The sequence below is a fragment of the Strigops habroptila genome, chromosome 3 (assembly GCF_004027225.2).
Source record: "Strigops habroptila isolate Jane chromosome 3, bStrHab1.2.pri, whole genome shotgun sequence".
Lineage (NCBI taxonomy): Eukaryota > Metazoa > Chordata > Aves > Psittaciformes > Psittacidae > Strigops > Strigops habroptila.
In genome coordinates this window covers 66,106,124-66,128,778 of record NC_044279.2, presented here as the reverse complement: position 1 = coordinate 66,128,778, position 22,655 = coordinate 66,106,124, and the positions used below count along the sequence as shown (strand labels likewise).

The following is a 22,655-nucleotide window of genomic DNA, read 5'->3' as shown; positions in this document are numbered from 1 at the left end:
TCTAGTTATTCTGAGTCAAGTGTGCCTCCTACTGTTGTCATTAGCACATCTCATAAATGGAGTGAAGCAGTAGTTAGGGTTACCACTTTAATGGTCTTTAAGCAGATAGAAGTTGGCAAAAATGGTTACTGCTGCTGTTTTCTACTTAAAATAACTCTTCCTGTACAATCATGTTACTGATTAGTCTTCTGAAATTACATTTCTGAGCGGTGAGTCTTTTGTCACCTCTGTACGGTTCAGGTAACGTGGCTAAAATGTAATGCCTTTTCCTGTTGCATTAAGTTTATCTATGTGAAGTAATAGTCTTAGGCCAAAGGTAGCAAGAGTCACATAGCTGACTAAAAGCCAAATCTTAGGGGTAATGTGTCATCCTCCGAGTCCCTGTTTCAGTTAGAGTTGGTTTTAAGTCAAGACTGTCATTTAACTTCTGGTTTACAGAACAATACAGGGAGGTGCCACTTGCTGGACTGCAAAATCTTCCATCTAGAATTATTGCTGTGGGTTCTGTCGTTCCAGTGAGTAACTTCTCAAATACAAAAGTGTACTTGATACGGAGGTAAATTTGGCTCTTCTTTGAACTGTGTATTTGTCAGACATTTGAAGACTTACCGTCTTTCATTTGAATACTGTCTTCTCTTAAAGGAAACATGATTTAGAAACTGTTATTAGATATTTACATTAGTTGAAAATGCATTCCTGGTAAACTGTTTGTTGGAGAACAACACTGCTTGTCTGGTATGTGCTGTATCACTCCTGTCCTTGGTATTTCTTTGACAGAGAAAGGTAGGTTGGTCAGTCAGCAGTTACAGTTCATGAAGGCTGAAGTTCTTGCTGATATGTCACTTGGCCGTTCTTACACTAGCTTTGGTGCGGTGTTAGGTTACTGTGCTTGATGTGCAAGCTGCTGAAGGGGATAAGGAGGTTGAGGGCTGTCTCTAAGAGAGATAGAGCTTCTGGGAGGAAGAAATGAACTCGACAGGTGACAGTAGTGCCAGGAAGTCTGTTTACTTGTTACTACTTTGAGTGGAAGCTGAATGTGAATTTGATTATCTTTAGTTGTAAATCATCTGAGAAATAAATTAGTATGCAATTCTGTTGCACACTGTCAACTATAGGCCACGTGTAGTGTATGAATACTCCAACTTACAAATGGATTTTTCTTTACGTAGGGCAGTAGCAATGAAGAAACAGTTGAGAACAAACATAATGCCATAACCAAATGTGAACCGGGGGATTCTGTAGTGCACGCTGGTAAAAATGATAATGCAACTCGCTGACACCTCATTACAGGAGGTAGCGAGGTGCTAAATAGTATTTCCATACGTCAGATTTTTTGAGTGTAACAATGTATAGAAGTTAACTTAAAGCTTGCAATACAGAAAGTTGCTTGGATGTGATGTATATCTTCTCTTTTAATGACACTTGAGATTTAACTTTACCAATCTTTGTCTCATAGACTTAATGCTGTATTTAAGACTGATTTTTAGGTCAGCAGACAACAATGGAATGTAGTTTCTATACTCTGGAGTACAGACTCCGCTGCAGACTCACCATAATAAATATCAGCTTAATGAAGTCAAGGAATAATTCTTAAAAGTCTCTTTGCTTTCTGGAGTGGCTGAGCTGGGAGCATTCCAGAAGCTGCATGTTCAAGTCTGACAACCAAAAAAGGTCTTGTATTGCGTAAGTGTGGCATCCTGTAGCCTTTTAATTTTTATTTTTTGTTTAAAGCTGGTTGCATATTGCTCACTAGGAGGCCTGGCTGCAAAGATGTTGGCTGTGATGCACAATCACATAGCTACATTAAAGCAAAATGGAAAGCCAGATCAAAACCCATTTGCAGTGAGAGGAAACTGAGGAGTGTGGACCTGGAATTCACCTGTCTGTCAAGTGTCACTGGAAAACGATTACATTCTGCTAGTTCTGTATAAATAGTCAACATCCTGAAACAAATACACTTTCTTTGAAAGCTCAAATTGTGGCTTAATTCTGAATATTTTAAAATGTTATAAATCTTTTAGTAAAAAGATCAAGCTCAAGCTCAGTGCAGTATGGTGACTCTGTTTAAAACACTCTATTAGTCTGTGAGCATAACTACAGCCACCCTAACAGCAGCAGTGTTGCTTCCTGTTCATGACTACTTCTGGCCCAGGTGCACAGTTGTCACAAATATAGATTAATAAAGGTATGTGACAATCTCTGTGAAGATGGCTCTGTCCTCCCTAGCTCTTTTTCTGTTCTCAGCTCTACAAATTCCAAAACAGTGAAAGTGAAAAGCTCTAAAACTGTAAGTGTGTAATCAGTTTAAAGCACTTTCAGTTTATGCTGTATTTCCGAGTGTCTTCAAGTGTGCACATGTTGGGAGTTTGCGATTTTGTGCAGTAAAGTCTAAATCTTCTGTTGGCTTTCCATGTTGTAGGGTGGGACATGTTGTAGGGTGGGACTTCCTAGCTTCAGACCTCTGAATGAAAATTTCTCCTCCTGCTAAAGAACAAAACCCAGCCATATTCCTGAGTGTTTGTACTGTAATTGATACAATTGACAACTTGATTAATGACATGGGAAAGGAGCCAGACTAATTACCTGCAGAAGCGTAAACAGTGGTCAGGCTCTCTCAGACTTTACAAAGGTGACCCTGAAAGAGAGAAGAGAGCTTTAAAGTACATTCTGGAGCTGCAGCTGTTAGGAGACCTCTACTTAGGAAAATAATCTTACCTCGAAGGACTATCATTTTTGGAGATGGCTGTGGTTTAGTCTGTAAGTGGCTGGTTGTGAGGCAATGAATGTAATTGGATAAGTACTTTCTGAAAATGCAGCATTTCTTATGGAAATAAACAGGTTCTTAGCTGTCAGTTCAGGTGGGTTTGAGTGCTGCAGAATTAAATCTCTTAAATGAGATTTGTTTTGGGCTGTTGTGGTTTAAATTAAAACCCTTAGCTTCATAACTAAACTTCTGAGAGCTAAGGAAAAGTATCAAGACTATAATCCTTTTTTTTTGAAAGGGGGGACGGAAAACAACCACCTGATAAAACTCCCTGGAGACATCCTGTATAGAGTCCTTTGAGAGCTGTCTAGCAGAGTAATAAATAAAACAAGTGGTAATAGATCTATGGTAGTCTCCATGGATGCAGTGCACAGTGCAGGGTAGATTCAGTGCCTCTTGGTTAGCAACATCCCTCTGGGCCACATGTTCTTTTTCTTATTTCGTCATTGGCTTTTTGTTTCATACCAGCAGCTTGTTAAACAGTGCAGCTCCAACTGACACCCAGGTTCTCCATACCGCATGTGAAAAAGCTTGAACTGAACAGTGGCAGCCTTGATGCTTCCTGTCATGCATCTCTTCAGAAACTCGTTTCCTGTCAAGATTACCAACCTCTTTTTCTTTTGAGATCACTAATTGGTTCTTCCAACTCATGGCTGAGTTGAAATAAAAGTTGAGTATTTTTCTAGTTTAGTCTTTAAGTTCACATTTTCATTTTTCTCTTGTCTTAGTCTACTTAATGGCTGTGACATTTGGGCTATTAGAAAAATAATAAATATTATGCAAGTTTGCAGTGCTTCTGCAGCTGGGCGTGTGTACATCATGTATGTAAAAATAGTCTTCCAGTATACTTGACAGAATTTCTATTCTAAATAGCAGGATTTGTAGTGCTGCTTGAAAATCAATTTCTCAGAGTAGTTGAAGGCTTTTATCTAATGTGAGCCATCTGAAAATCTTTTCAAGTAATCATGGTAAAATTCTTGTCCTAACGAATGAGACTCAGATTTTGTACTGGCTTCTTAAGTATTTTTGTAGAAGCTTCTTACTGTCCCCAGGACTGACTTCTAGCTGATTTGGAGAATAATCTAGGCTATGCACTAAACCTTAAACAGTGTTTAGTACATAGATCTTGACAGTCTTTGGTCAAGATACTGCAGATCTGCTTTTTTTTCCTGCCTTTTTTTCGAGCTTCCTCAGCATATTTTGAAATTGTCATACCAGCACTTCTGTATGTGTTGTTTTGGTTGTCCTTATTCCCTTCGGGAGACCTGGGGGAAGTGAAGAGGTGACCAGGATTGAATCTGTGGCTCACTTGAGGTCATCTTTGAGAGACGGAGCCTGCTCATTTCTTGTCTTAGAGGCACAACATACAGAATACTCCTTAACTCCATGCTGCAAAGGTGTATTAATAATGTTCTATGTTATGTGATGCTGTCCTCTGCACCCAAAAGGAGATCCTTGCAACAAGATCATCACAGATGTTACTAAATCTTGTTTTCTAATAAGCCAGAGTAAAATAACTGTGTTGCAATACAGTAATCAGAAGAAATCTGATTCAGTTCTCAAACATACTTCTGATCATCATCCCAGTTGTCTTTTTTTTTTTTTTTTTTTTTACCTGGTGATGACAGGTACATTGCACATAGCCAGATTATTTTAAAGCACTTCCAGATTTGCCTGGCTATTTCTAAGCAGCACTGTATGTTACTTTGCCTGGATCACAAGCAACTTAACGTGCTTTCAGTTTACTTATCAGCAAAGGAAGCCACAACCTGCTAAAAATTGGACTGGTGTTGGTATTTTATTTTTTTTTTGTCCTCTAGAAACTGTGTAAGTGTTAATATGTATCTTAAGCAGTAAGCAGTTTTTGTGAGGATAACTCATTCTGAATCACTCAGAGGGACAACCTTGCTAAGTTTGGATTTATCATTTTAGGTCTAAGCAGAATCTTTGGGAATGCTGCCTATATACTTAGAATTTAGAAATCCTCCAAAAAGTATGTTTATACTTGATGGCCATCAACCTCGTAACTAAAATACCTATGAGCTTTTAAGTGGTGTGTCGATGATACTGGAACGAATGCAGCTGAACAGGGCTGTGTGTTTTAATATAGGGCATGCCATTTCTTTTTGTATTCACTGTGCCAGAACATATGGTTCTGGAATAATCTGGTTCATCTGGCATTAGTCTAGGCAGCAATTTTCTGGAGTATCTGTTCTCAGGACAGGATCACTATGGTGCTTTTGAAGTCTTAAAATTTTACAGGTGGTTAGGAGGACTCCTAACATCTTACCAGCAACATAAAAACAAACAGGAAGTTTTGGCAACTCTGGTAACTTCTGATGTGGATGCTCTCTTTTGAGCCATAGTCCAGAATGATTCTGATTGTATTGCTTAGTGTTAATAAACAGCCATTGATAGAAACTTTTAATGGCTATCCACTTAACTGTTATTTTTCTGCTTTAAGATAGCAGATGGTGTGGAAAATAAGCTTTATTAGACACCTTATATAAGGGCAAAGCTTTGTTGTCTCAGTTCAATTGTTCTGGATCATCTTTTTCATCTGGATGAAAATTCCTAATTTCGTTTTGTCAGTGGTTGAAGATAGTGGGTTGTGATAGCAGATTTGGGGCTAGCAGCAGAAAGCAAAAGCTACAAAAGGAATAACACGTTTAAGTGATTGAGAGCTTATTACCACCATTTTAGAAGGATTTGAAAGGAGTAGGAATACTTTGAATAGGAATAGGATCTCTTTGAATGTAATTGGGGTAAATCTGAAACAACTATGTAGCAATGCTGAGCTAAATGGAAGATAGTACAAAGCTGTTACCAACAGTTATGTGCACTCTATCTGATTTTGGCCAGTTGATATAGTCTCATGATAGCTTAAGACTATCCAACTGATTGTGTTACCCAGTTTCCCTTGGACATTTTCCTCTCTTAGAGTATCCCTGTGATTTGTTTCTGCTTTGCTGACTGCTAATAGCAAGTTTATGACCCCAATCTGAATGTATTTTGACTGCTTCTATGCTGGCAAAGACTAATGACATACAAACAATAACCCACAAATATTGCTATTAAAAGCTTCAGCAATCCAGGCTGATTATCTTAAGGATCTGCAAATCTGTGTACACTTATGTAATATGCATCTGTTAATGGCAACTTCTGAACTGTTAGCAGGTTTTGCTTAAATGTTGCAAAATGTTACCATGTCTGTTTTCAAATTTGCTTCTTCTAAGTGAGGTTTTTAACTCTTACAGATATTTTTCAACTTAAAACTATTTTTGGTTTGTCTCTTTATTCAGCTGCTTACATTTCCCAACTGAAAGCATCCTGTAAGTTGTGTATCTATATAAAAATGCAAGATGCTATCTTAATGCACTCTGTTTTGCTATAGCTGTTATGCACTCAGAGCCTTTGAGTCTTCCCTCAAGAAAAAATATGATGTGTGACTAAACTCGAATTGAAGAGTTCTCAAAGCAGTCCATTCAGACAAACATCCTACAGTCAGAAATACTGGCTGAAAAGTGACTTATTTTCGTATTGCCCTCTCTGGATGTAGACAATTCAAGATTGACAGTATGTAGAATCGCTTTTGAGAGCATGGGTTTTATTTGCATTTATCATGACTTGGGGCTTAGTGAATTGTTAGGTTTGCCAAGAACATTGTGCTGAAAATAGAGAAACTGCAGAAATGGCTGATACAAAAATAAAACTTTAGGTTTAGATTTAGAATGTTTTTTCTGTGGTTTTCTCTACTTCCTTTACATGCAGCTTGAGATTTTTTTCTGCAGACAAGGGGCTCAAAAGCAGAATGTATTTCGGGTTATCTGTACAGGGTGGGGGGGGGGAGATAAAATTACACAGGGTACTTGAATTTGGTGGGGGTTTTTTCTTCCTTTTTTTTTTTTTCCTCTTGATGGCAACTGTGAGCCGGTTCAGGTGATGGTATGATTTCTTTTGCTGATCTCATTATACAGGCCTGAACATATACCAGAGGTTCAGTATTTACCCTCAGGAACACGAAAAAGCGAAGGGCCTCTGGGTTGCTGCTGAAGTCTTAAATACTGTAATACGTTAATGGGTTGTGCATGGTCTATACACGAAGGCTGGATGTGGTTCTGGGCAACCTGATCTAGCTGGAGATATTCCTGCTTATTGCAGGGGGGCTGGACCTTTGAACGTCCCTTTCAACCCAAACCGTTCTATAATTTTATGAAGATCTGTCATAAAAAACTGTCTTTAATACTCAAACTTCCTGTAGGAAAACATGTATGTGTTTCCTATGGACTCCCTTTGGTTTTGTTCACTAACTACTTGAATGTTCAGTGCTTTTCAGTGGTTGTGGCAATGAAAAAACGTGAGAAATTTGGGGAGGAAGAACATGGAATTTTGGGTTCTTGTTGTCATCTTGTGTTTGCAGAAAGTGGAAGTGGAAAGATCCCAGAGAATTCTGTTTCAAGTTACATTTGTGTTTGGGGTTAGTTTCATGTTCAGAACAAGCATAAGTAGTTAACATCCTTTTGTTTAGGGACTGCATTTTTTTGTCTGTGTAGAAGAACAAATCTTTCCAGATGCTTTAGATTGTAATGTAGCTACTAAAGAATGATCCTATAACTTGTAAGTTGTCCCTTCTATTTGTGTGTTAGTAATGAAAACAATTCTGTCCAAATGAGTCTCTTGATTTATTCAAGTAGTGTGTCTATAAAGCAGAACTTGCTACAGTTAGGTTAGACCAATATAGCTTAGTATCCTATACTGTTTGCTCTCTTTTTTGTTTTTTTGACAGACTGGTGATTTTTCTTACTTTTCTAGTTGGTGTCCCTAAAGTTTCCACGGCGTTTGCACAGATGCATCAAATGGGGTATATAGGTCTTGTCATGGAACTGTGTATGTAATGGGGAGGGTAAAAAACCCAAAGTGCCACAACAGCAATACATCACAAATTACAGCAGTTCAGTCCAACTGAATGTGACTAAATTTATATGATAGCACTTCAAATAAGAAAAATAGCCAGTTGTCTTGTCTATATCTTGGGACTAAGGTTCAAAAAGAGTAGCTTTTTTCCTTGCATGCAGTATGAAATCTTCTCAAGTTTGGGCAAACCCCAGAAAACTAAGCAGAATTGATGTTTGATTTATTGGTGTTGGAGACTCTTAAGTCTGTCATTACTGTTGACTTATGTGGTTTCTGCTAAGGAACTTTAGGAGTTGAAAAGGCATTTATAAGACAAAGGTGAGGAATAGCAAAACCCCTTGATTCTTAGGGTGTACATTACATGAATTTTAAAGTCTTAGGACCAGGCAGGTTTAAAACAATGAACTGATTCTGAAAATTCACATTGCTATGAATGGCTAGTTCATGAAAGTATCATTAATATAATACTTGCACTGATGTTTGTGGGTTTCTTTACTGCTTTTTGCCAAAATAACCTCTCTATTCTTAGTTTAGTAATATCTTGTTGAATAAGCTACTTACTGCTGACATACCTCAGTTTCTCAGTATTTTATGAACTTGTGGATTAAATATTTGTGTAACTTACATGAACATCTAAAGTAATTTTCTGCATGAATTCGATCTATGAGCTCTATAAGGGCAGCAGCTAATAATGATGAACATCTTGTTGCTATTTGCTGTGGTTTCTTTAGTATTTTGTAATTGTGAACCTGCACATTTCATCTCTGAGGTAAAACTTTGTGACCATAATTAGGTGTTTGAAAGGGGTTTTTTTGGAACTGCGGAGATGTCTATCCCAAACCTGCATCTGTGGCCTAGTTAGTGGAAGATGACTAGCTGTTCCAGAAGATTTTCTGGAACCGTTTTCTAATATACGTAGATGAAGAGCTCTAAAGCATTGAGTTGAATGAAGTGAGAGAAACTTTGCAGAGTATTGCTTCCCCAAATGTAGAGGTGTTGGGAAAACTAATGTACCTACACCATAAACGGTTTCTGCTTGATAAACCTGTACTGTAAAATCCTGTTATTCCTTGGCATCTGGGAGAAGGCTTCCTTACATTTCAAACCTTGTAAGCAATAGAGTTTCAGATTGGAGGTTGCCGATAAGCTGGTTCAGAAGAATCTGCAAGAACTCTGGTAGTCCTTTTTTCACATATGAAAACTAACACTAGTGCTAAAGGTGATGATTTTAAATGGTGAAGCAAAGAAATGGTTTGGTTTTGTAAAGAAAGCTTCAGTAGCTTTAGATTAGGTCAGGCTAATCAAAGGAAGCAAGCCAGGATCAGCTGTGCTGAAGCAGCTCGCTGTACTTTCAACATCAACAAAATATTTCCCCAAATTCTTCTTGCGGCAGAATTTATGTACCACTGAGTTCTGCTGAAGTTTTGCTTCACTACAGTTCTCCAGTGGTTTGACCTCTGTCAGAAAACAGCTGTGATTTCTAATGTGGCAGCTTATAAGATAAAACTGAATTTTTAAAAGTATGCTTGGGTTGTGTGATTTTAGTGTCGTATCACATCCAAGACTATATGTTGCTCAACTGCTGATCTTGATAACTTTTTGCAACAAACCACATGGTTTGGGTAAGCTTGTAAAGTTTGAAGGAGCGCAACTACTTTATCTAAAATCACTGATAAATACCAGGTAATGACGCAACTGATAGGCACGTTAACTAAGTTGGTGTGGACGAGTGCAGTGAAAAAGCAGCAGGCTGAAGCATAGTGATGTTTTAAGTATATTTTGTCGCTTAAGAGGAGCATGAAATCTGAGGAAGTTGGCATTGGAATTTAGAATGGAAAGAATGAGTTGGTTGATGATGTAGAAAACTATTTTCCACTTTCCCTTTGACTTCTGTCCTTATCTTCTCTGGCAATAACATGCAGGGAAATGGTATCTTTTGTTTTTCATGTTCCTGTGTGGGAATGGTAATTGTTCTTGTTTCTTACCTGTTCAGGAAGTATTCTCATTCCTCCCCCTGCAACAAAACACTGTATCAGTCATTGCCAATGTCACTTTTTTTTGCTTTATTTTCTAACTTTGGCCTTCCTCCTGAATCCTCCTGTGGTCCCTGTATAAGCCATCTGGCAAAACAAGGATTTTTGTTTCATTTTTTGTACCCCCACCCTGCAATCTGGAATGAAGCAGATTTTGTATCTGTGACTGTATTCATCTGTCCTATGTAAAAAAATAATGAGCATGGTTAAAACCTGTATCTAAATTTTGACTCCTTCTTCCAAACTTAGATTTTCCAGCTGGTAAATCAATCTTATCCATGGAAATGTGCTTACAATTCTCTTGGGAATTTGCTTTATACTCTTGCCTTCTCCCTTCCCCCTTCTCAAGCGAAATCTCTTTCCAGGAAGGGAAAAAAATCCATGGACTAGATTGAGCTTCAGCTGAATAGGGTGTCTCATTTCAGATATTCTTTCTGCTGCTTCTCAGATGACCAAAATGTAAGTGACAGCTGAGCTGTCTGTTTGTCGTGGGTCAAGGGCAGTCCAGCTCAGCAGTTTCCCTTTCCTCTTCCCTGGGTTTTGTTTGGAAGCAGTAGTGATTTGCCATTCTATGTAGTCATCCTCTTGTCATGAAGACCAGATGGAAATACATCAGTTGTTTCATGTATAAATACTCAGTCCGACAGCTGTGAGTTTATCAGGAGTCACTGGGATCACAAGTTGGTGACAAATTGTTACTTTAGAGGTCCATAAGCATTGCTCTAACTTTAAATAAAGCTGTACTGTAAAACTGTTAAGAAGTAGTCTAAGACTCACTGAGAGAAAAGGAATGACGTTGAACCACTTAAATGCAAATTCCTTTTTTCAAGTGAAGTTATGATTCTTTTTCTAGAGTATTACAGAAGTCCTCTTCTACTGATGGTAATGTTTCAGCCACTGATGCTGAATTTTACTGGTGCTGTTCTTAAAGTAACTAAAATGATTGCTCTGAAATATTCTAATTGTTTTGTTTCCTTTTGTAGTTTTACTAGGTAAGAACATTTATCCAGACTGTTAGCCAGTGGTCTTACAGCGAGTTGATAATCCTCAGTCTGTGTTTCAATATGTATTTCTAGCAAAAAAAGCTGAGATACTTGGTGTGATCCTAGCTAACAATGAATCAAGTGTAATGAGATTCATCATAAATCTACTTGACACTGATAATGAAGGGGGTTAACTTGACTTTGCAGGTTGCAGAGGGTTTTTGCTGCCATCCATGTGCAAATAATCCTTGATTTATTCTAATAATATTGAGAAGGGGGGGGTGGTGTGGAAGTCTGCCAATGGCCATTGGCTATTTGGTTGCAAAATGCAATGTGTTGCATGCGCTGCTGAGCATAATGTGAAATAAAGTGCCATAAAAAGAACCTTGAGTGCTAAGTCCATGACTGAAAAAACACTTTAGTGGGAGAATAGGCATGGTCATTAAGTTAAAATAGCTTTTCTGCAGAAAACTAATGTAAAGCAAGACTGTAGTTCTTAACTAGTGGACACTGCAGTGCACAGGGCTGAAACAGAAATAAAACAAAAATTTGGAATAATTACAGACTTGTGCTAAAACAAACAAACCCAAAACCAACCGAAACTGGTAAATGCTCCATCCCTGGCAGTGTTCAAGGCCAGCTTGGACAGAGCCTTGGGTGACATGGCCTAGCGTGAGGCGTCCCTGCCCATGGCAGGGGGGTTGGAGCTAGATGATCTTAAGGTCCTTTCCAACCCTAACTATTCTATGAAAACAAATGGGGAAATTGGCCATGTTTTAGTCAAATGACCTGCTTCTCACCCTGACCCCCTCCCCTATATCCCTCCAACCCAAAACAAAACCCCAAAATATTGCATTGTCTGGTTGAGTTGCTTTGTCTGCATAGATGGCATAGATTTCACTTTCACTTCCAGGTATGTTCTGTTTCAGGGTTGGTTTTTTTTTTTTCTGGCCTGTGGGATAGAAGCCCTTGAAGCCAGTGTGAAAGAAGTGATTTGCAGCTCTAGATGTTTGGGGAGTCTAGTGGGAGTTAGGGAGGCTGAAGCTGTTCTGGAGTCCTTTAATGAAGATTTTGCTGCCTTTGAATTGCTCATGTCCTCCAATGAAAATTCCTGTTGTGTTTGAATCCATGTGGTTGGTCTGGATGTCAGGAACTGAGAGCATGCTTTTCACTGATGTATCGGTGGTCTTCATGGAGACGTATTTTTAAAAGTCTGCAACTTCCTTGCTTCAGAATCATGGTGGACTTCAGTTCTCCCTGTTGTCTGGCTTTCTATAAGTTGTCTGGAATAGGGCATATTCTGATAAATGTTGGTGTTTTTTCAGCCATATATCTCTTGCTTTGGTGCCAAAGCACTAGGAAGTCTTTCATCTGGAACCTCATCTGAATGGATGTTTGCTAGGTTAGTGTCAGGTTTACGGTTTGAGGGTCTGGGAGTCATCAGTGTGTGCTCTTAGAGCAGATATTGCTCTTGGAAACAGCAGGTATAGGTGTTAGCCTCACTGTCTTTTGCTGGTTTTGAACAGCCTGTTCAAACACATGGTAGGATAATGAAGTATCTCAAGCTTCGAAAGATGACTTCTGTCAAGCGGAGATCAAGGGTTGTGGTGCTATGCACTTTATCACATCTTGGGACACATTCATCAGAGATAAGAGGGGTCAGCTGTCTTATTGGGGAAACTGAGCTGAATTAATTTGCCTTTTTATCAGTTTTGTTTCACTTTTTGGTAAGCATTTGTGGCTATTGTGCTATTTGGTTTCTGGTTCTTCCTGAATGGTGGAAGTCCAGAGGCTACTCTGTATCTAGCCACATGACCATTACCCTGGAGTTTCTAATAGGGCTGTGACTGGTGATGGTGTAACTTGGAGACTCCACACTGGTTTTTGTTTGTTTGTTCTCCTGTTCCTATCGAAATACTGCCAGGATTTTTTTCTTCATCACAATTCCTGCTGTAGTGTTTATGGAAAAAATGTTTGATTGCATGATGAGTCTTGGTTTCATCTGTCTTGTATCTTGGCTTCTAATGCAATATCTGACTAGCACTAATGATATTGTATAAGCTAACTATAGGGACCCAACTGCTTATTTCATGACAAGTATGCCATATTCCCTGAAAGAAGTGGTGCAGAAGAAGCTTAAGAACAGAAGGCAGCTTACCAGTAGACTTGTGGCACTGCAGCTACTTTCCACAGTTGTTGCAGATGCAGGGCAATATTAGGTTATTTTGCCTTCTAGGTTGTGGATGTTGAGTATGGTTATCTTTGATCCTGAGGGTCAAAGAGATGATATGTGTTGTCTAGTCTCCTGTCTTGCCATTTCCTCTTACCTTCTCCTAAGAACTACCCTGCTGAATTACTTGTGGATCTAATTGGGATATTGTAGCCGTGGTGCTTTGGATAGAAAACACCTTCTGGAGCTACTAAACCATAGTTCAAAGGACTGAGCTTCATGTGTTATGTTTGGAGTGTTGCACTTTAGAAAATGGAACCTGTAGAGTATTAGTAGTTTTCTGATTTTATTCAGAAAAGGATTGGCAAAGGGAGCAATAGTTGCTCTTAGCTCTCTTCAGTAGCCATCCTAAGAGCATTAGAGGAGTATGCTCTTGTGCTGAGTAACTAAAAATCCAAGCATTATAGTAGCAGTTTTGAAGTTGCAAAAGAAAAGTAATTTTGGGGAGTTCTTTGGGTAAAGCAACATGAAGAGACATCTTGCTTTTGCAGCCCCTCTGGATATTGCTGCCAAAAATCTTACCACAACAATTCAGTATTTTAATGTTCAGTGCAAGACAATGGTGACAATGTGCAAGACATTGGTGACAATTCCTAAAACGATGGTTAAAATTAAGCTGTACATAACTGAATTCCTTTGCATTTCCCCCCATCAGTTGGCATAATGTGCAAGTTGAGACCTATTTTGCTTCTTCTGAAAGTATGACATTCGCATATTTGTCTTGCATGTTCATAATGGACTGGATTTCTTCAGTAGAACTGTTGATCTTAATCTAAGGGACAACCCGTATCTCTTTCCAAATGAGCTCTATCCTCATTAGTCACTGGAAATACTCTTCAAATAAATTTTGTCTAATGCCATGAAACCTTTTCGTTTAACCTGGAAGGTAGTGAAATGAAGAGTCTATGTCTGAGAGCCCAGAACTGAAAAATCAGGTGTATATATTATTGCAATACTCTTGAGTTAGTGCAGTGTGGGTGATTAATGTGCTTAACATCAATGTCTGTTAGGTGTCTTCTCCTTTTGGTGGTGTGAATACAGTTCACTCATCCAGTGTTAGGAAGCTGCTTACTGAACTTGGTTACTGCGCTTTTTGGACTGCAGAGTCAATCAAGAAGATTGAGAGGTCAGCTCTATAGGATAAGTATGTAGCTTTCTTGAAGTTTGGATCTGCAATGGTCTGTAATTTTGCAAGCTGTCTTTAGAAGAATTGTGTTGGTAACACTCTATAGTTACATAGCGGTCATCTACTTTTATATTTTTTGCAAGGACACATGGGACTAATACATCATATAGCACCACTTAAGCTTGATTCCTGTTAGAGGATCCTGCTTTCACTTGCCCAACTGGTGTATACCTTAACCACCTGGGCTGCAAGTTTTTAAGCCAAGTGTCTGTCTTGAGTTTAATTGTTTAAGAAGCTTCAGCCAAGATAGTACATAACCCTCAGAGAAAAGTGCTTGCTTTGTTGCATCTATCAGTGCCTTAAGCTTTTGTACTTCAGAGTTGTGAAGCAGGGACATAAAAGCAGTGTTAAGACAGGTGGGTTGTCTTTGAGGTATTTATTTCCAAGTAAACAGTTTCACATAATAAAGCTTTAAAATAAGTGACATTTTCTAGGTTAGACTTACTTGGAAACTATCTTTCTTAAACTCTAAAGACTTGATCCACATTCTAGCCTGTCAGTAGTCCCTTGTTAGCACCCATATGATGCCATATGAAGCAGTTTGTTGAACTTACAATGCATATTGGCTCTATGTTTTACAAATGTATAATTACTCTTTGTACAGCATGTGCAAGTCAAACCCTCTGGATGGGAAATGCAAGATAGAAAGCTGCACAATATAATCGAGTTCCCTTATTTGTGTTGCAACTGTTTTAAGCTGATAAAGTTTAATATCCTCAGAAATTACTTGCTTCATCAGGACATAAGTTTCTCTCGAGGAATAGGAGCTGAATTTTTCAAGTGGAAAATCTTTTGTGGAACGGCAGGCTCGATTTTTGCAGGTGAGGCAGACTTTGCACCTATTAACCCCCAGTGTTCAGGTGATGGAGAACTAGCTTTTGTACTGGTATGCTGTAGTTAGTCTGATGCAAACATCTATGAAAATATATTGCTTGAATAGCCTTAGTTATAGTAAATTTGTGTCTTGCAAAGTGTATTTTCTTTAGTATTTTAAAAGCAAATGCCTTTGTCAAAATTGGTCTTCGTTCCCATAAGCCTTAAGGGAAAAAATATATGGATAGAATGGAATATATATATATTTACTAGATTTGGCAATTATCCTTTTCTCTTACGAGTATCTTAACATACAGAAGTTTGTATGTTTACAGTTTGGCCTGTTAAATACCTTTTGGATTTTTTCACATCAAACTGGGCTCCTGATGTTCAGGATTTAAGTGAAATAGGAAATAAGGGCCGCTGGCCAACCAAACATACTTGCTATACAGACTGCAGAGTTAGAGAAATGTTTGGTTTTTTTTTTCTTAATCATAGTAGTCATGATTTGGGGGGGAGGGGGGAGAAATAAAAGTCCAAAGAAATGTATGTAAATGAAACAAGTGCAAAAAATCCGAATAGTCTAAACGTAGCTATAATCAGAATAGTACTTGACTTTCTAGTTTTGTTCTGGTGTTTTAGTACCTAGCACATTGTATGGGAATTCCTTTTTAATTAGCTAAGAGCCTGTTCTGTGCTATGTCTAATGTTGTTTGCCCTTCCTGGGAAGTAGAAATTTGAAAGTGCTTTGGAAAGAAGGGTTGGTTGGCAGGATGTTATAACAGGAAAAGCAGAAATTGTTCCCTTCATTTATTAAAATGAAATTCTGGGTACTTGTAGTTATAGTCTCTCTGTGGTCTTCAGTTTTCACCATGTTCTTATGGCACCACGTCATTCTGCTCTCTGTCTTCCGAAACAACATCAATTTTGAAGAAGAGCATCCTATTTCTACAAAGCTGGTCCCTGCCAATAGATCTCTTGTGAAGTCCTTATTTAGATGCAAGCATACTGAAGTCAGAGATAAGAAGAGTTCATAGTGGCACGAATTTCAGTTTCTTCCTTACAGCTTTATATGTGTGACTAATTCTGAAATGGAATAATTTGGGCTGAGTCAGCAATTTAGTATGTTGAAAGTGCTCATGCTATCTTAGTTTGGTTTGCACTGAGTGTAGTTGCCTTGCAGATGTAGACCCAAACAGATGGGTTATGTGAACCTTCAGCAGAAGGTGACTAAGTATGGACCAGGTCTATCTGAAAAAGCCTACTTTGAAGTAGGGAGTTACAAGAAAGTTTCTGTGAGATCCCACATGTGTTGGAAACATAGGAGAGATTAAAATAGCATCAAAAAACTAGTAGCCTCTGTAGCCAGAGTGCTCAGGGCAACAGCAAGCGGGGGGAACTGCAGTTCTTTGTTTGCAGTGAAGTCTGGATTTTATTACTTGCAAAGTGAAATCACAAGGGGGAATGTCTGTTTCTGATGGACAGATATGTTGTAACTCATTCTGAAGAAGCCTGTTCATAAATTTTTCAGCCTGCTAGCAGCTTTGAAGATAGGACTGTAACTCTCAGACTGTGATTCATCTGTCCAGCTCCTCCTTATAGGACAGCCTGTTGGTCTGCCCTCTTTCACAGTTGCAGGCTGTTAAGTATCGATGCTGGTACAGTTAATAATAAATTCTGAGTTTTAAAACATTCTACTCTGTACTTTAATATTATTGCTAGCTACTGAAGCCTATTTCCAATATTTCTGGAGTGCTTGGCCGTCATTTTCAGTAAACAATTAGAAAATGAGGAGTTGTTAAATTACTTCCCTCTCTGTCTCTTATAATTCGGTTTTGGTGGCCCAAACTAAGAAACTTGAAGTTCTAAGCACAAAACCCTGTGGTGGCAACAAGAAAACTGTCCTAAGAATTTTCTTGTATTTTGAGGATTTAAAGCTATCTAATGACGCTTCCAGCTTTTGATTCCCTAGCAAAAGAGGTCTTAGAATTGGACTCCCAAGAGATTATTTCACACAGCTGACTGTTGAAAGTACTGCGGTCTCTACTTGGATCGTAGCCATTCTCTGGAAAAACTATTCTATATTGTAGTGGTTGGGTCTTAAGGAGGAAAAAAGTACAAAGCTACCTGAAACTCTTCAGAAAGAATTGGTGATACTAAGCATTCAAACATTAGAATTTTGATTGGCGCTTGGATTGTTTCTGAGTTAATTGAAGAAAATGTGCGTGGCAACAGAGGATGGACAAGGAACTAGTTCTCAGGTGCTTCCAGACTGCTGCTCATATGTACTTTGTCCTGCTGCCTGCATCCTGTTGCCTGGTAGCTAGACAGAAGGCTCTTATTCTGAAAATGCACATGGCTGCTCTGCTAGATATCTGTTCAGAGACCCATCTGGCCAGTGTTTCTGCCTGTGGAAAAAAGAGTCTTGTTTAGCCTTGATTGTCTCAAGAGTGGGGAAAGATAATTCTTGATTGATCTTTCTAGCAAGAGTAAGCCTGTATACTTGTTGAAGTAGTAACTAGTGGATTTGAGACTAAAACCCGTTCTGAGTGTCTGTTATCTTTATGATACTGCTTTAGCTTAATTAGATTGTTTTACTGAGATACTGCTTGGGATTTTGTGGTAGGGCAAGGATTTAAATTTAAACAGAAACATTAAATGTCTCATCTACTTACCCACTCTTATTCCCACAGCAATGTAGTTATTGCCATTGAAGCAAGGGATGCAATACCAGAACACTTGTGCAGCTTTTCTGGTGAACTACTTTGATTCGAATTCCAGCTTCCATGACTTCTTGTGTACACAGATTTGCTGGACATGCAGGAGTGTGTTTCTGATGGAGCCCTCGTGCTAGAAATGTTTTCAGATAACTTTTTGGCTGAGGAAATTTTTTCAGTGTTAAACGTAATTAATAATTTTGCTATATGATGCACAGAACATCAGATATTTCACTGTATGGAATGACTATTTGCATCTTACCTTTTTTTCTTTTTTTGGATGATGCTCCTTAGTTCACAACTAAAATTAATTTTGAACTGCAGGTAGAGTTCTTCAGCGTGACAAAGTAGGAGATAAATTGAAAATAAGCAAGTGTGCTTAGAAGTTGTCATGACCCATTTAAGGTAGGCCCTTTGGACCATGACATCTTCAGTTTGTCTTCAAGAAATTCCTTCAGTATTCTGTTCAAACAAATGAAGTGGCATCAGACCAAGGACAGACAGTATGTGACTAAAGCACACTGTAGTGAGAAACAGATTTTTTGGATAAGCTGTAACAGTTTGAATAGCTGATTCATAGATAGGTTGTGGTGAGTATCTGAGGTTTTTTAGGTGGTGGTTGGTCTTCTGGCAGCGCAGGACACTCCCAGTAGTATTCTTCAGAGGGAAAAAAAACCCTCCTGTTAAATACAGAATAGTCTTGCCAATGGCAGTACTACCATATGTAGTTCCCAAATTCCAAGAAAAAAGTCTTGTATATTCATCTTAAGCTTCTTCTAGCACTTTTCCCTGTCGGCTTTGAATCACCTTTGGGATTACCTCTTCGTCTTGGTTGTGTTACAACACTAAATTGTAGTTGCCAAAGGATGTTGAAGCCTTTTTTTGAAGGACAAACTAACACTTGAGTGTGGGTGGGGGGTTTTGTGGGGGGTTTTCTTCCCCTTTTTTTTTTTTTCCTTCAACTTCTATAAAGATATTCCTTTTATGCCTGAGGTGTCCATATTTTTATCTTGATTTACTGTACAGCAAATCACTCGCTGTTTTTAGGTGTTGTATCCTGTATTGCTTTAGGTAATGGGAGCTGACTGGTCTCTCAATCTGCATTTCAATTACATTGTGTTTTCTCTTATGTTTTAACTCATTTTAAAATGATTCAGGGTTGAACTGTAAAGCCACTTGTGCATGTGGATGCAGAGGATGCTTCATGATGCCAGTACTTAGTTGTCCATTCTACCACTGACCTACTGTTAAATATCTGAGTGGTTTTTTTCTCCTGACTCACTCTGCTCAATTTCCTTGCTCTGTAAAAGATAATGTGCATATTCCTAAATTTACCTATTAGTGGTGCAGTTGATACTGTCTGAAATATTTCTGACTTTGCGAGTAGCTTTTTGACATCTTATGTGGTGTTTGTCAAGGAATATGTACATGGTGCATTGTAAACGTAAGTGTCTCTGATGTGTATGGTCTTATTGTGAAAGTCTGCAATAAATATACTAGTGGTGCAAGAATGATTTCAGAAGGCAACCTGTGAGGTAAGCATAAAAAAACTGCTACTGCTTCCCTTTAGGAGAAGCCTGAGATGAAGGCAGTCATTCTGGTAGGTCACAGGAAGACTGCATTATTGATCAAGTGAGGCTTAAAAAACCCCAAGTGCTCCTCCAGTGTGTTTTAGGACTTTTATGTTTGGAAATGCTAGTACTAATACTAGTGTTTATGCAATACTGAGACTTCATCTAAAATGCAAATTTTGGTCCCCCCATAAAACTCCCTGTTTCTGGAACTCTTTAGTCTTCCCGTACAGGAGATCCCTTTTTTTATTTTGTGTCTCTTGCAGAAAATGTGCAGAACACCTGGTAATTATTTGAGGAGTTTATGATGAATCCCTGAAGGACCTCTGAATGAGAGATCTATCTCTGAATGAGAGATATTTGGCATGGAGTCCTCTAGTGATTATTGTAAGGATTTTCTGTTGGCTGCCACTACTTGGCCTACACTTCATATGTCACCCTGTCATAACTGATAATAATCCACAATTCTGTAAATTAAATGAAGTACTTTCTTCTGGATCTGTTTGCAGAGAAAGAAGCAAAGCTGGGAAGAGTAACTGCATACGCAATATATGTACCAATGTTGTGTGTAAACTTGAAGCTAGTGTGCACTGTAGGCTGGTGGGAGCTCATTTTACAACTGGAAGAGTGCAGGGGGCAGCCTTGCAGGGGCTGCTGCTTAAATACTTGCATAGACAGTTTAAGCTTATTGCTCTAGGCTTTATGCTGGTATTTTTGTAAGGGAACTAGTCAGAGGCACAGGAACATTACTAATTCTTATGTACCTCCTACTTTGATTGTTATTAGTAAATCTTTGGAATCATCTTGACACGTCTGCCTGGATTTCCAGCCAGCATATTGATGCAACTTCTCAGTATACTGAGAAATGGGTATAGCTAATTCATATCCATTGCCAATAGCTTTGTGACGTATATAGGATGAAGTATTGTATCATGGTTTTGATTCTGCAAATTGATTTGCCTTTATCAGAATCAGTTAAGGGTTCACCCTGTTCTGGACATGTAGCTTTTCATAAAAGGACTCTTACAGTCATGCAGAAATATGTGAAATAAAAAGAGCCACAGTTGCGCTTTTGATGCAATGAGTCAATAAATCTGTAAGGTAACCAGAATAGATTGTGGAGGAGGCTTTTTCCTGCAATACTGTCATCCCCTGAATGAAGAATTGGATTTTCATAGTAAAATTAAACTGAGATGATTGGATGTACCTTCGCTCTCACTGACAAAGCAATCAATTCAATGCAAAATGAGAGTTGACATGAGCTTCAAAACTTTTAATGAGGCATCTGAGCCAAGTGACAAGATGGTCCAGCTGGTTAATCACTCATCAAGAATTCAGTTCAGCTAACACTTCAATTCTTTAATAAGCTGTATGTAATAAACATAAGCCTTTTTGTGAACTGGTATCAGATAGCAAACATATCCATTTATCTTCCATGGATCAAATAGCAATTTTAAAGTGAAAATAAGTAGCTGAGCTCTCTGTTCTAATGCTGATTATTTTTGTATAGCCCACCATTTTGATTACTGTCCCTTATGTTCAGCTTCTCAGAATGAATAAATTGAATAAAACTTTTAGCCATCTTTTAGCCAGACTGCGTAAGGAAACACAGATGCTGCCTAGAGCAACCCTAGAATAGAAATGACTGAAGCCTAAACAGTTGCTTGCCATTCTTAGTCCAGATTCCTGAGGACCTGAGAGATTCCAGAGGAGGTCATGTCTAAGCTATAGGTTTCATATCTACTGTTTAAAATTTTTCTTTTACTGGTTGTGCGGAAAGCAAAGGAAAAATCTATAATTGATTTGATAAAGTGTGTGTATAGTTTTTAATTTACTCGGAAGCTGCTGTGAAGTTTTCATGGCAGTATTCTGATGAGTACAAGTTACTCAAGGGAAATTGTGGGATTAGGCAATGTACTGATTAGTCTTGGTCACTGTTTTCTGTGGAAGCAGATGAATTTGGTTTATTTCTGCAGTTTGGCCTACTTGCTTTGTGTATGAATGTTCTGATGTGAGACAGTGAGGAGAGTAGTATAGACTCGTATTAATGTGTATATTCACACACAACACAGTTCTGGAAAACAAGCTAGTAAATCTGGTAGAGATTTATAGGTGGTACAATTTGGCTTATGTTTAATTTTCCTGGGGAAGGCGAAGCGCTTTACTGCCAGGTACATCATATTCATGCTGCTCATAATTTTAATGGTAACTTAAAAATCTTCACTGGCCGAATTCTTCGGAAGCCTGCCAGCCAGCCAGGCTTATAGGCCTTTTGGACTTGTGTAGATTCCCTTCTCTGTCATTATCTTTTTAGGAGGAACTTGAGGCACAGCTGGCTGCCCAGTCTCTAAGAAGCATGTTTGCATCTGTCTGTTTCTGGTGAGCATGGGACGTGAGCCTTCCATCTAGTATGGCGCATAGTTTTGAAGCGCGCTGATGTAGCAGTGCTACGCCAAAGTAGCAATCTTTTGGCATTGCTGAAAGTAAATATTCCCACGGTGATACTGTAACGAAAGATTGACTTTGTTCCTGGGAGTTGTACTGTAAGATTTCTTGTACCTTACATAGAGAGGATGTGTACTGATCTACTGTTGTCCTGCAGAGAAAGAAAAGTGTGTTTCTGCTGCTGCGTTTGCGTTGCACGTTGTATTTGCGTTCTCCTTACACTTCTGATCCCACTTCTGCCATTCGTTCCATGTGAGGAAGTGAGGCAGAATGACTTTGTATATCGTGAAGTTGGGGAACTCATCTCTTCAACAGTGTTCCTGATTTTCCCTCCTCCCCCCCTTTTTTTTAAAGCATGTTTGGTTTTGCATGTGGTAGTTACTCCTTACTGTCTGCTTCCTGTACTTCAATAACAGTATTAGCAGTGTCTTCTGAATGTTCTTGTGAATTATGGGATCCTGGAAACCTGAGGATTTGGCCAACTTTTTCTCTAGCTGAAGAACTAGAAGGACCGTGTAATTGTAACTAGTTACAGGTCAGTTGTATTTAATGATGCTGGAACTTGGTGCAAGCAAGCACAAACTTCAGTTTTGATAACTTTTCTGTTATCAGGAGACTTGCTGAGGATGTCTTCAAGCATAGGTTAAGTCTATGACATTGCTGCCACCAGGTGTCTTAGATGCTGCTACTACTACTGCTGGCACAGGTGCTACTGCATAAGTAAAAGTGAGAAGCAACCATATTAGAGGGATATAATTGCTGGTGATGTTCTCCCCCTTCCCCTGTGCTGAGGAATTATAACTTCATCCAAACTGACAAACAGTGGCAGGATAAAATGGGGAGTGGTGCTGGTATCTCTGTCACATGCATAGGCTTTAGTTGCAGATGCTCCCCCTTCAGTGTTAAGACAAAGCTGTATTTCTTAGTTTCTGAAGTTTACTCAAGTATTGATTCTTTCAGGGTATATATAGTTGACTTCTCCAGACTAAACCCTGACTG

The 22,655-nt window shown here is 38.8% G+C and overlaps 1 protein-coding gene across 1 annotated transcript in view; it reads left to right on the top strand.

Annotated features, from left to right (window-relative positions):
• The window catches only part of WNK1 (WNK lysine deficient protein kinase 1), a 104,808-nt gene that overhangs the window by 4,387 nt on the left and 77,766 nt on the right, over nucleotides 1-22,655 (top strand).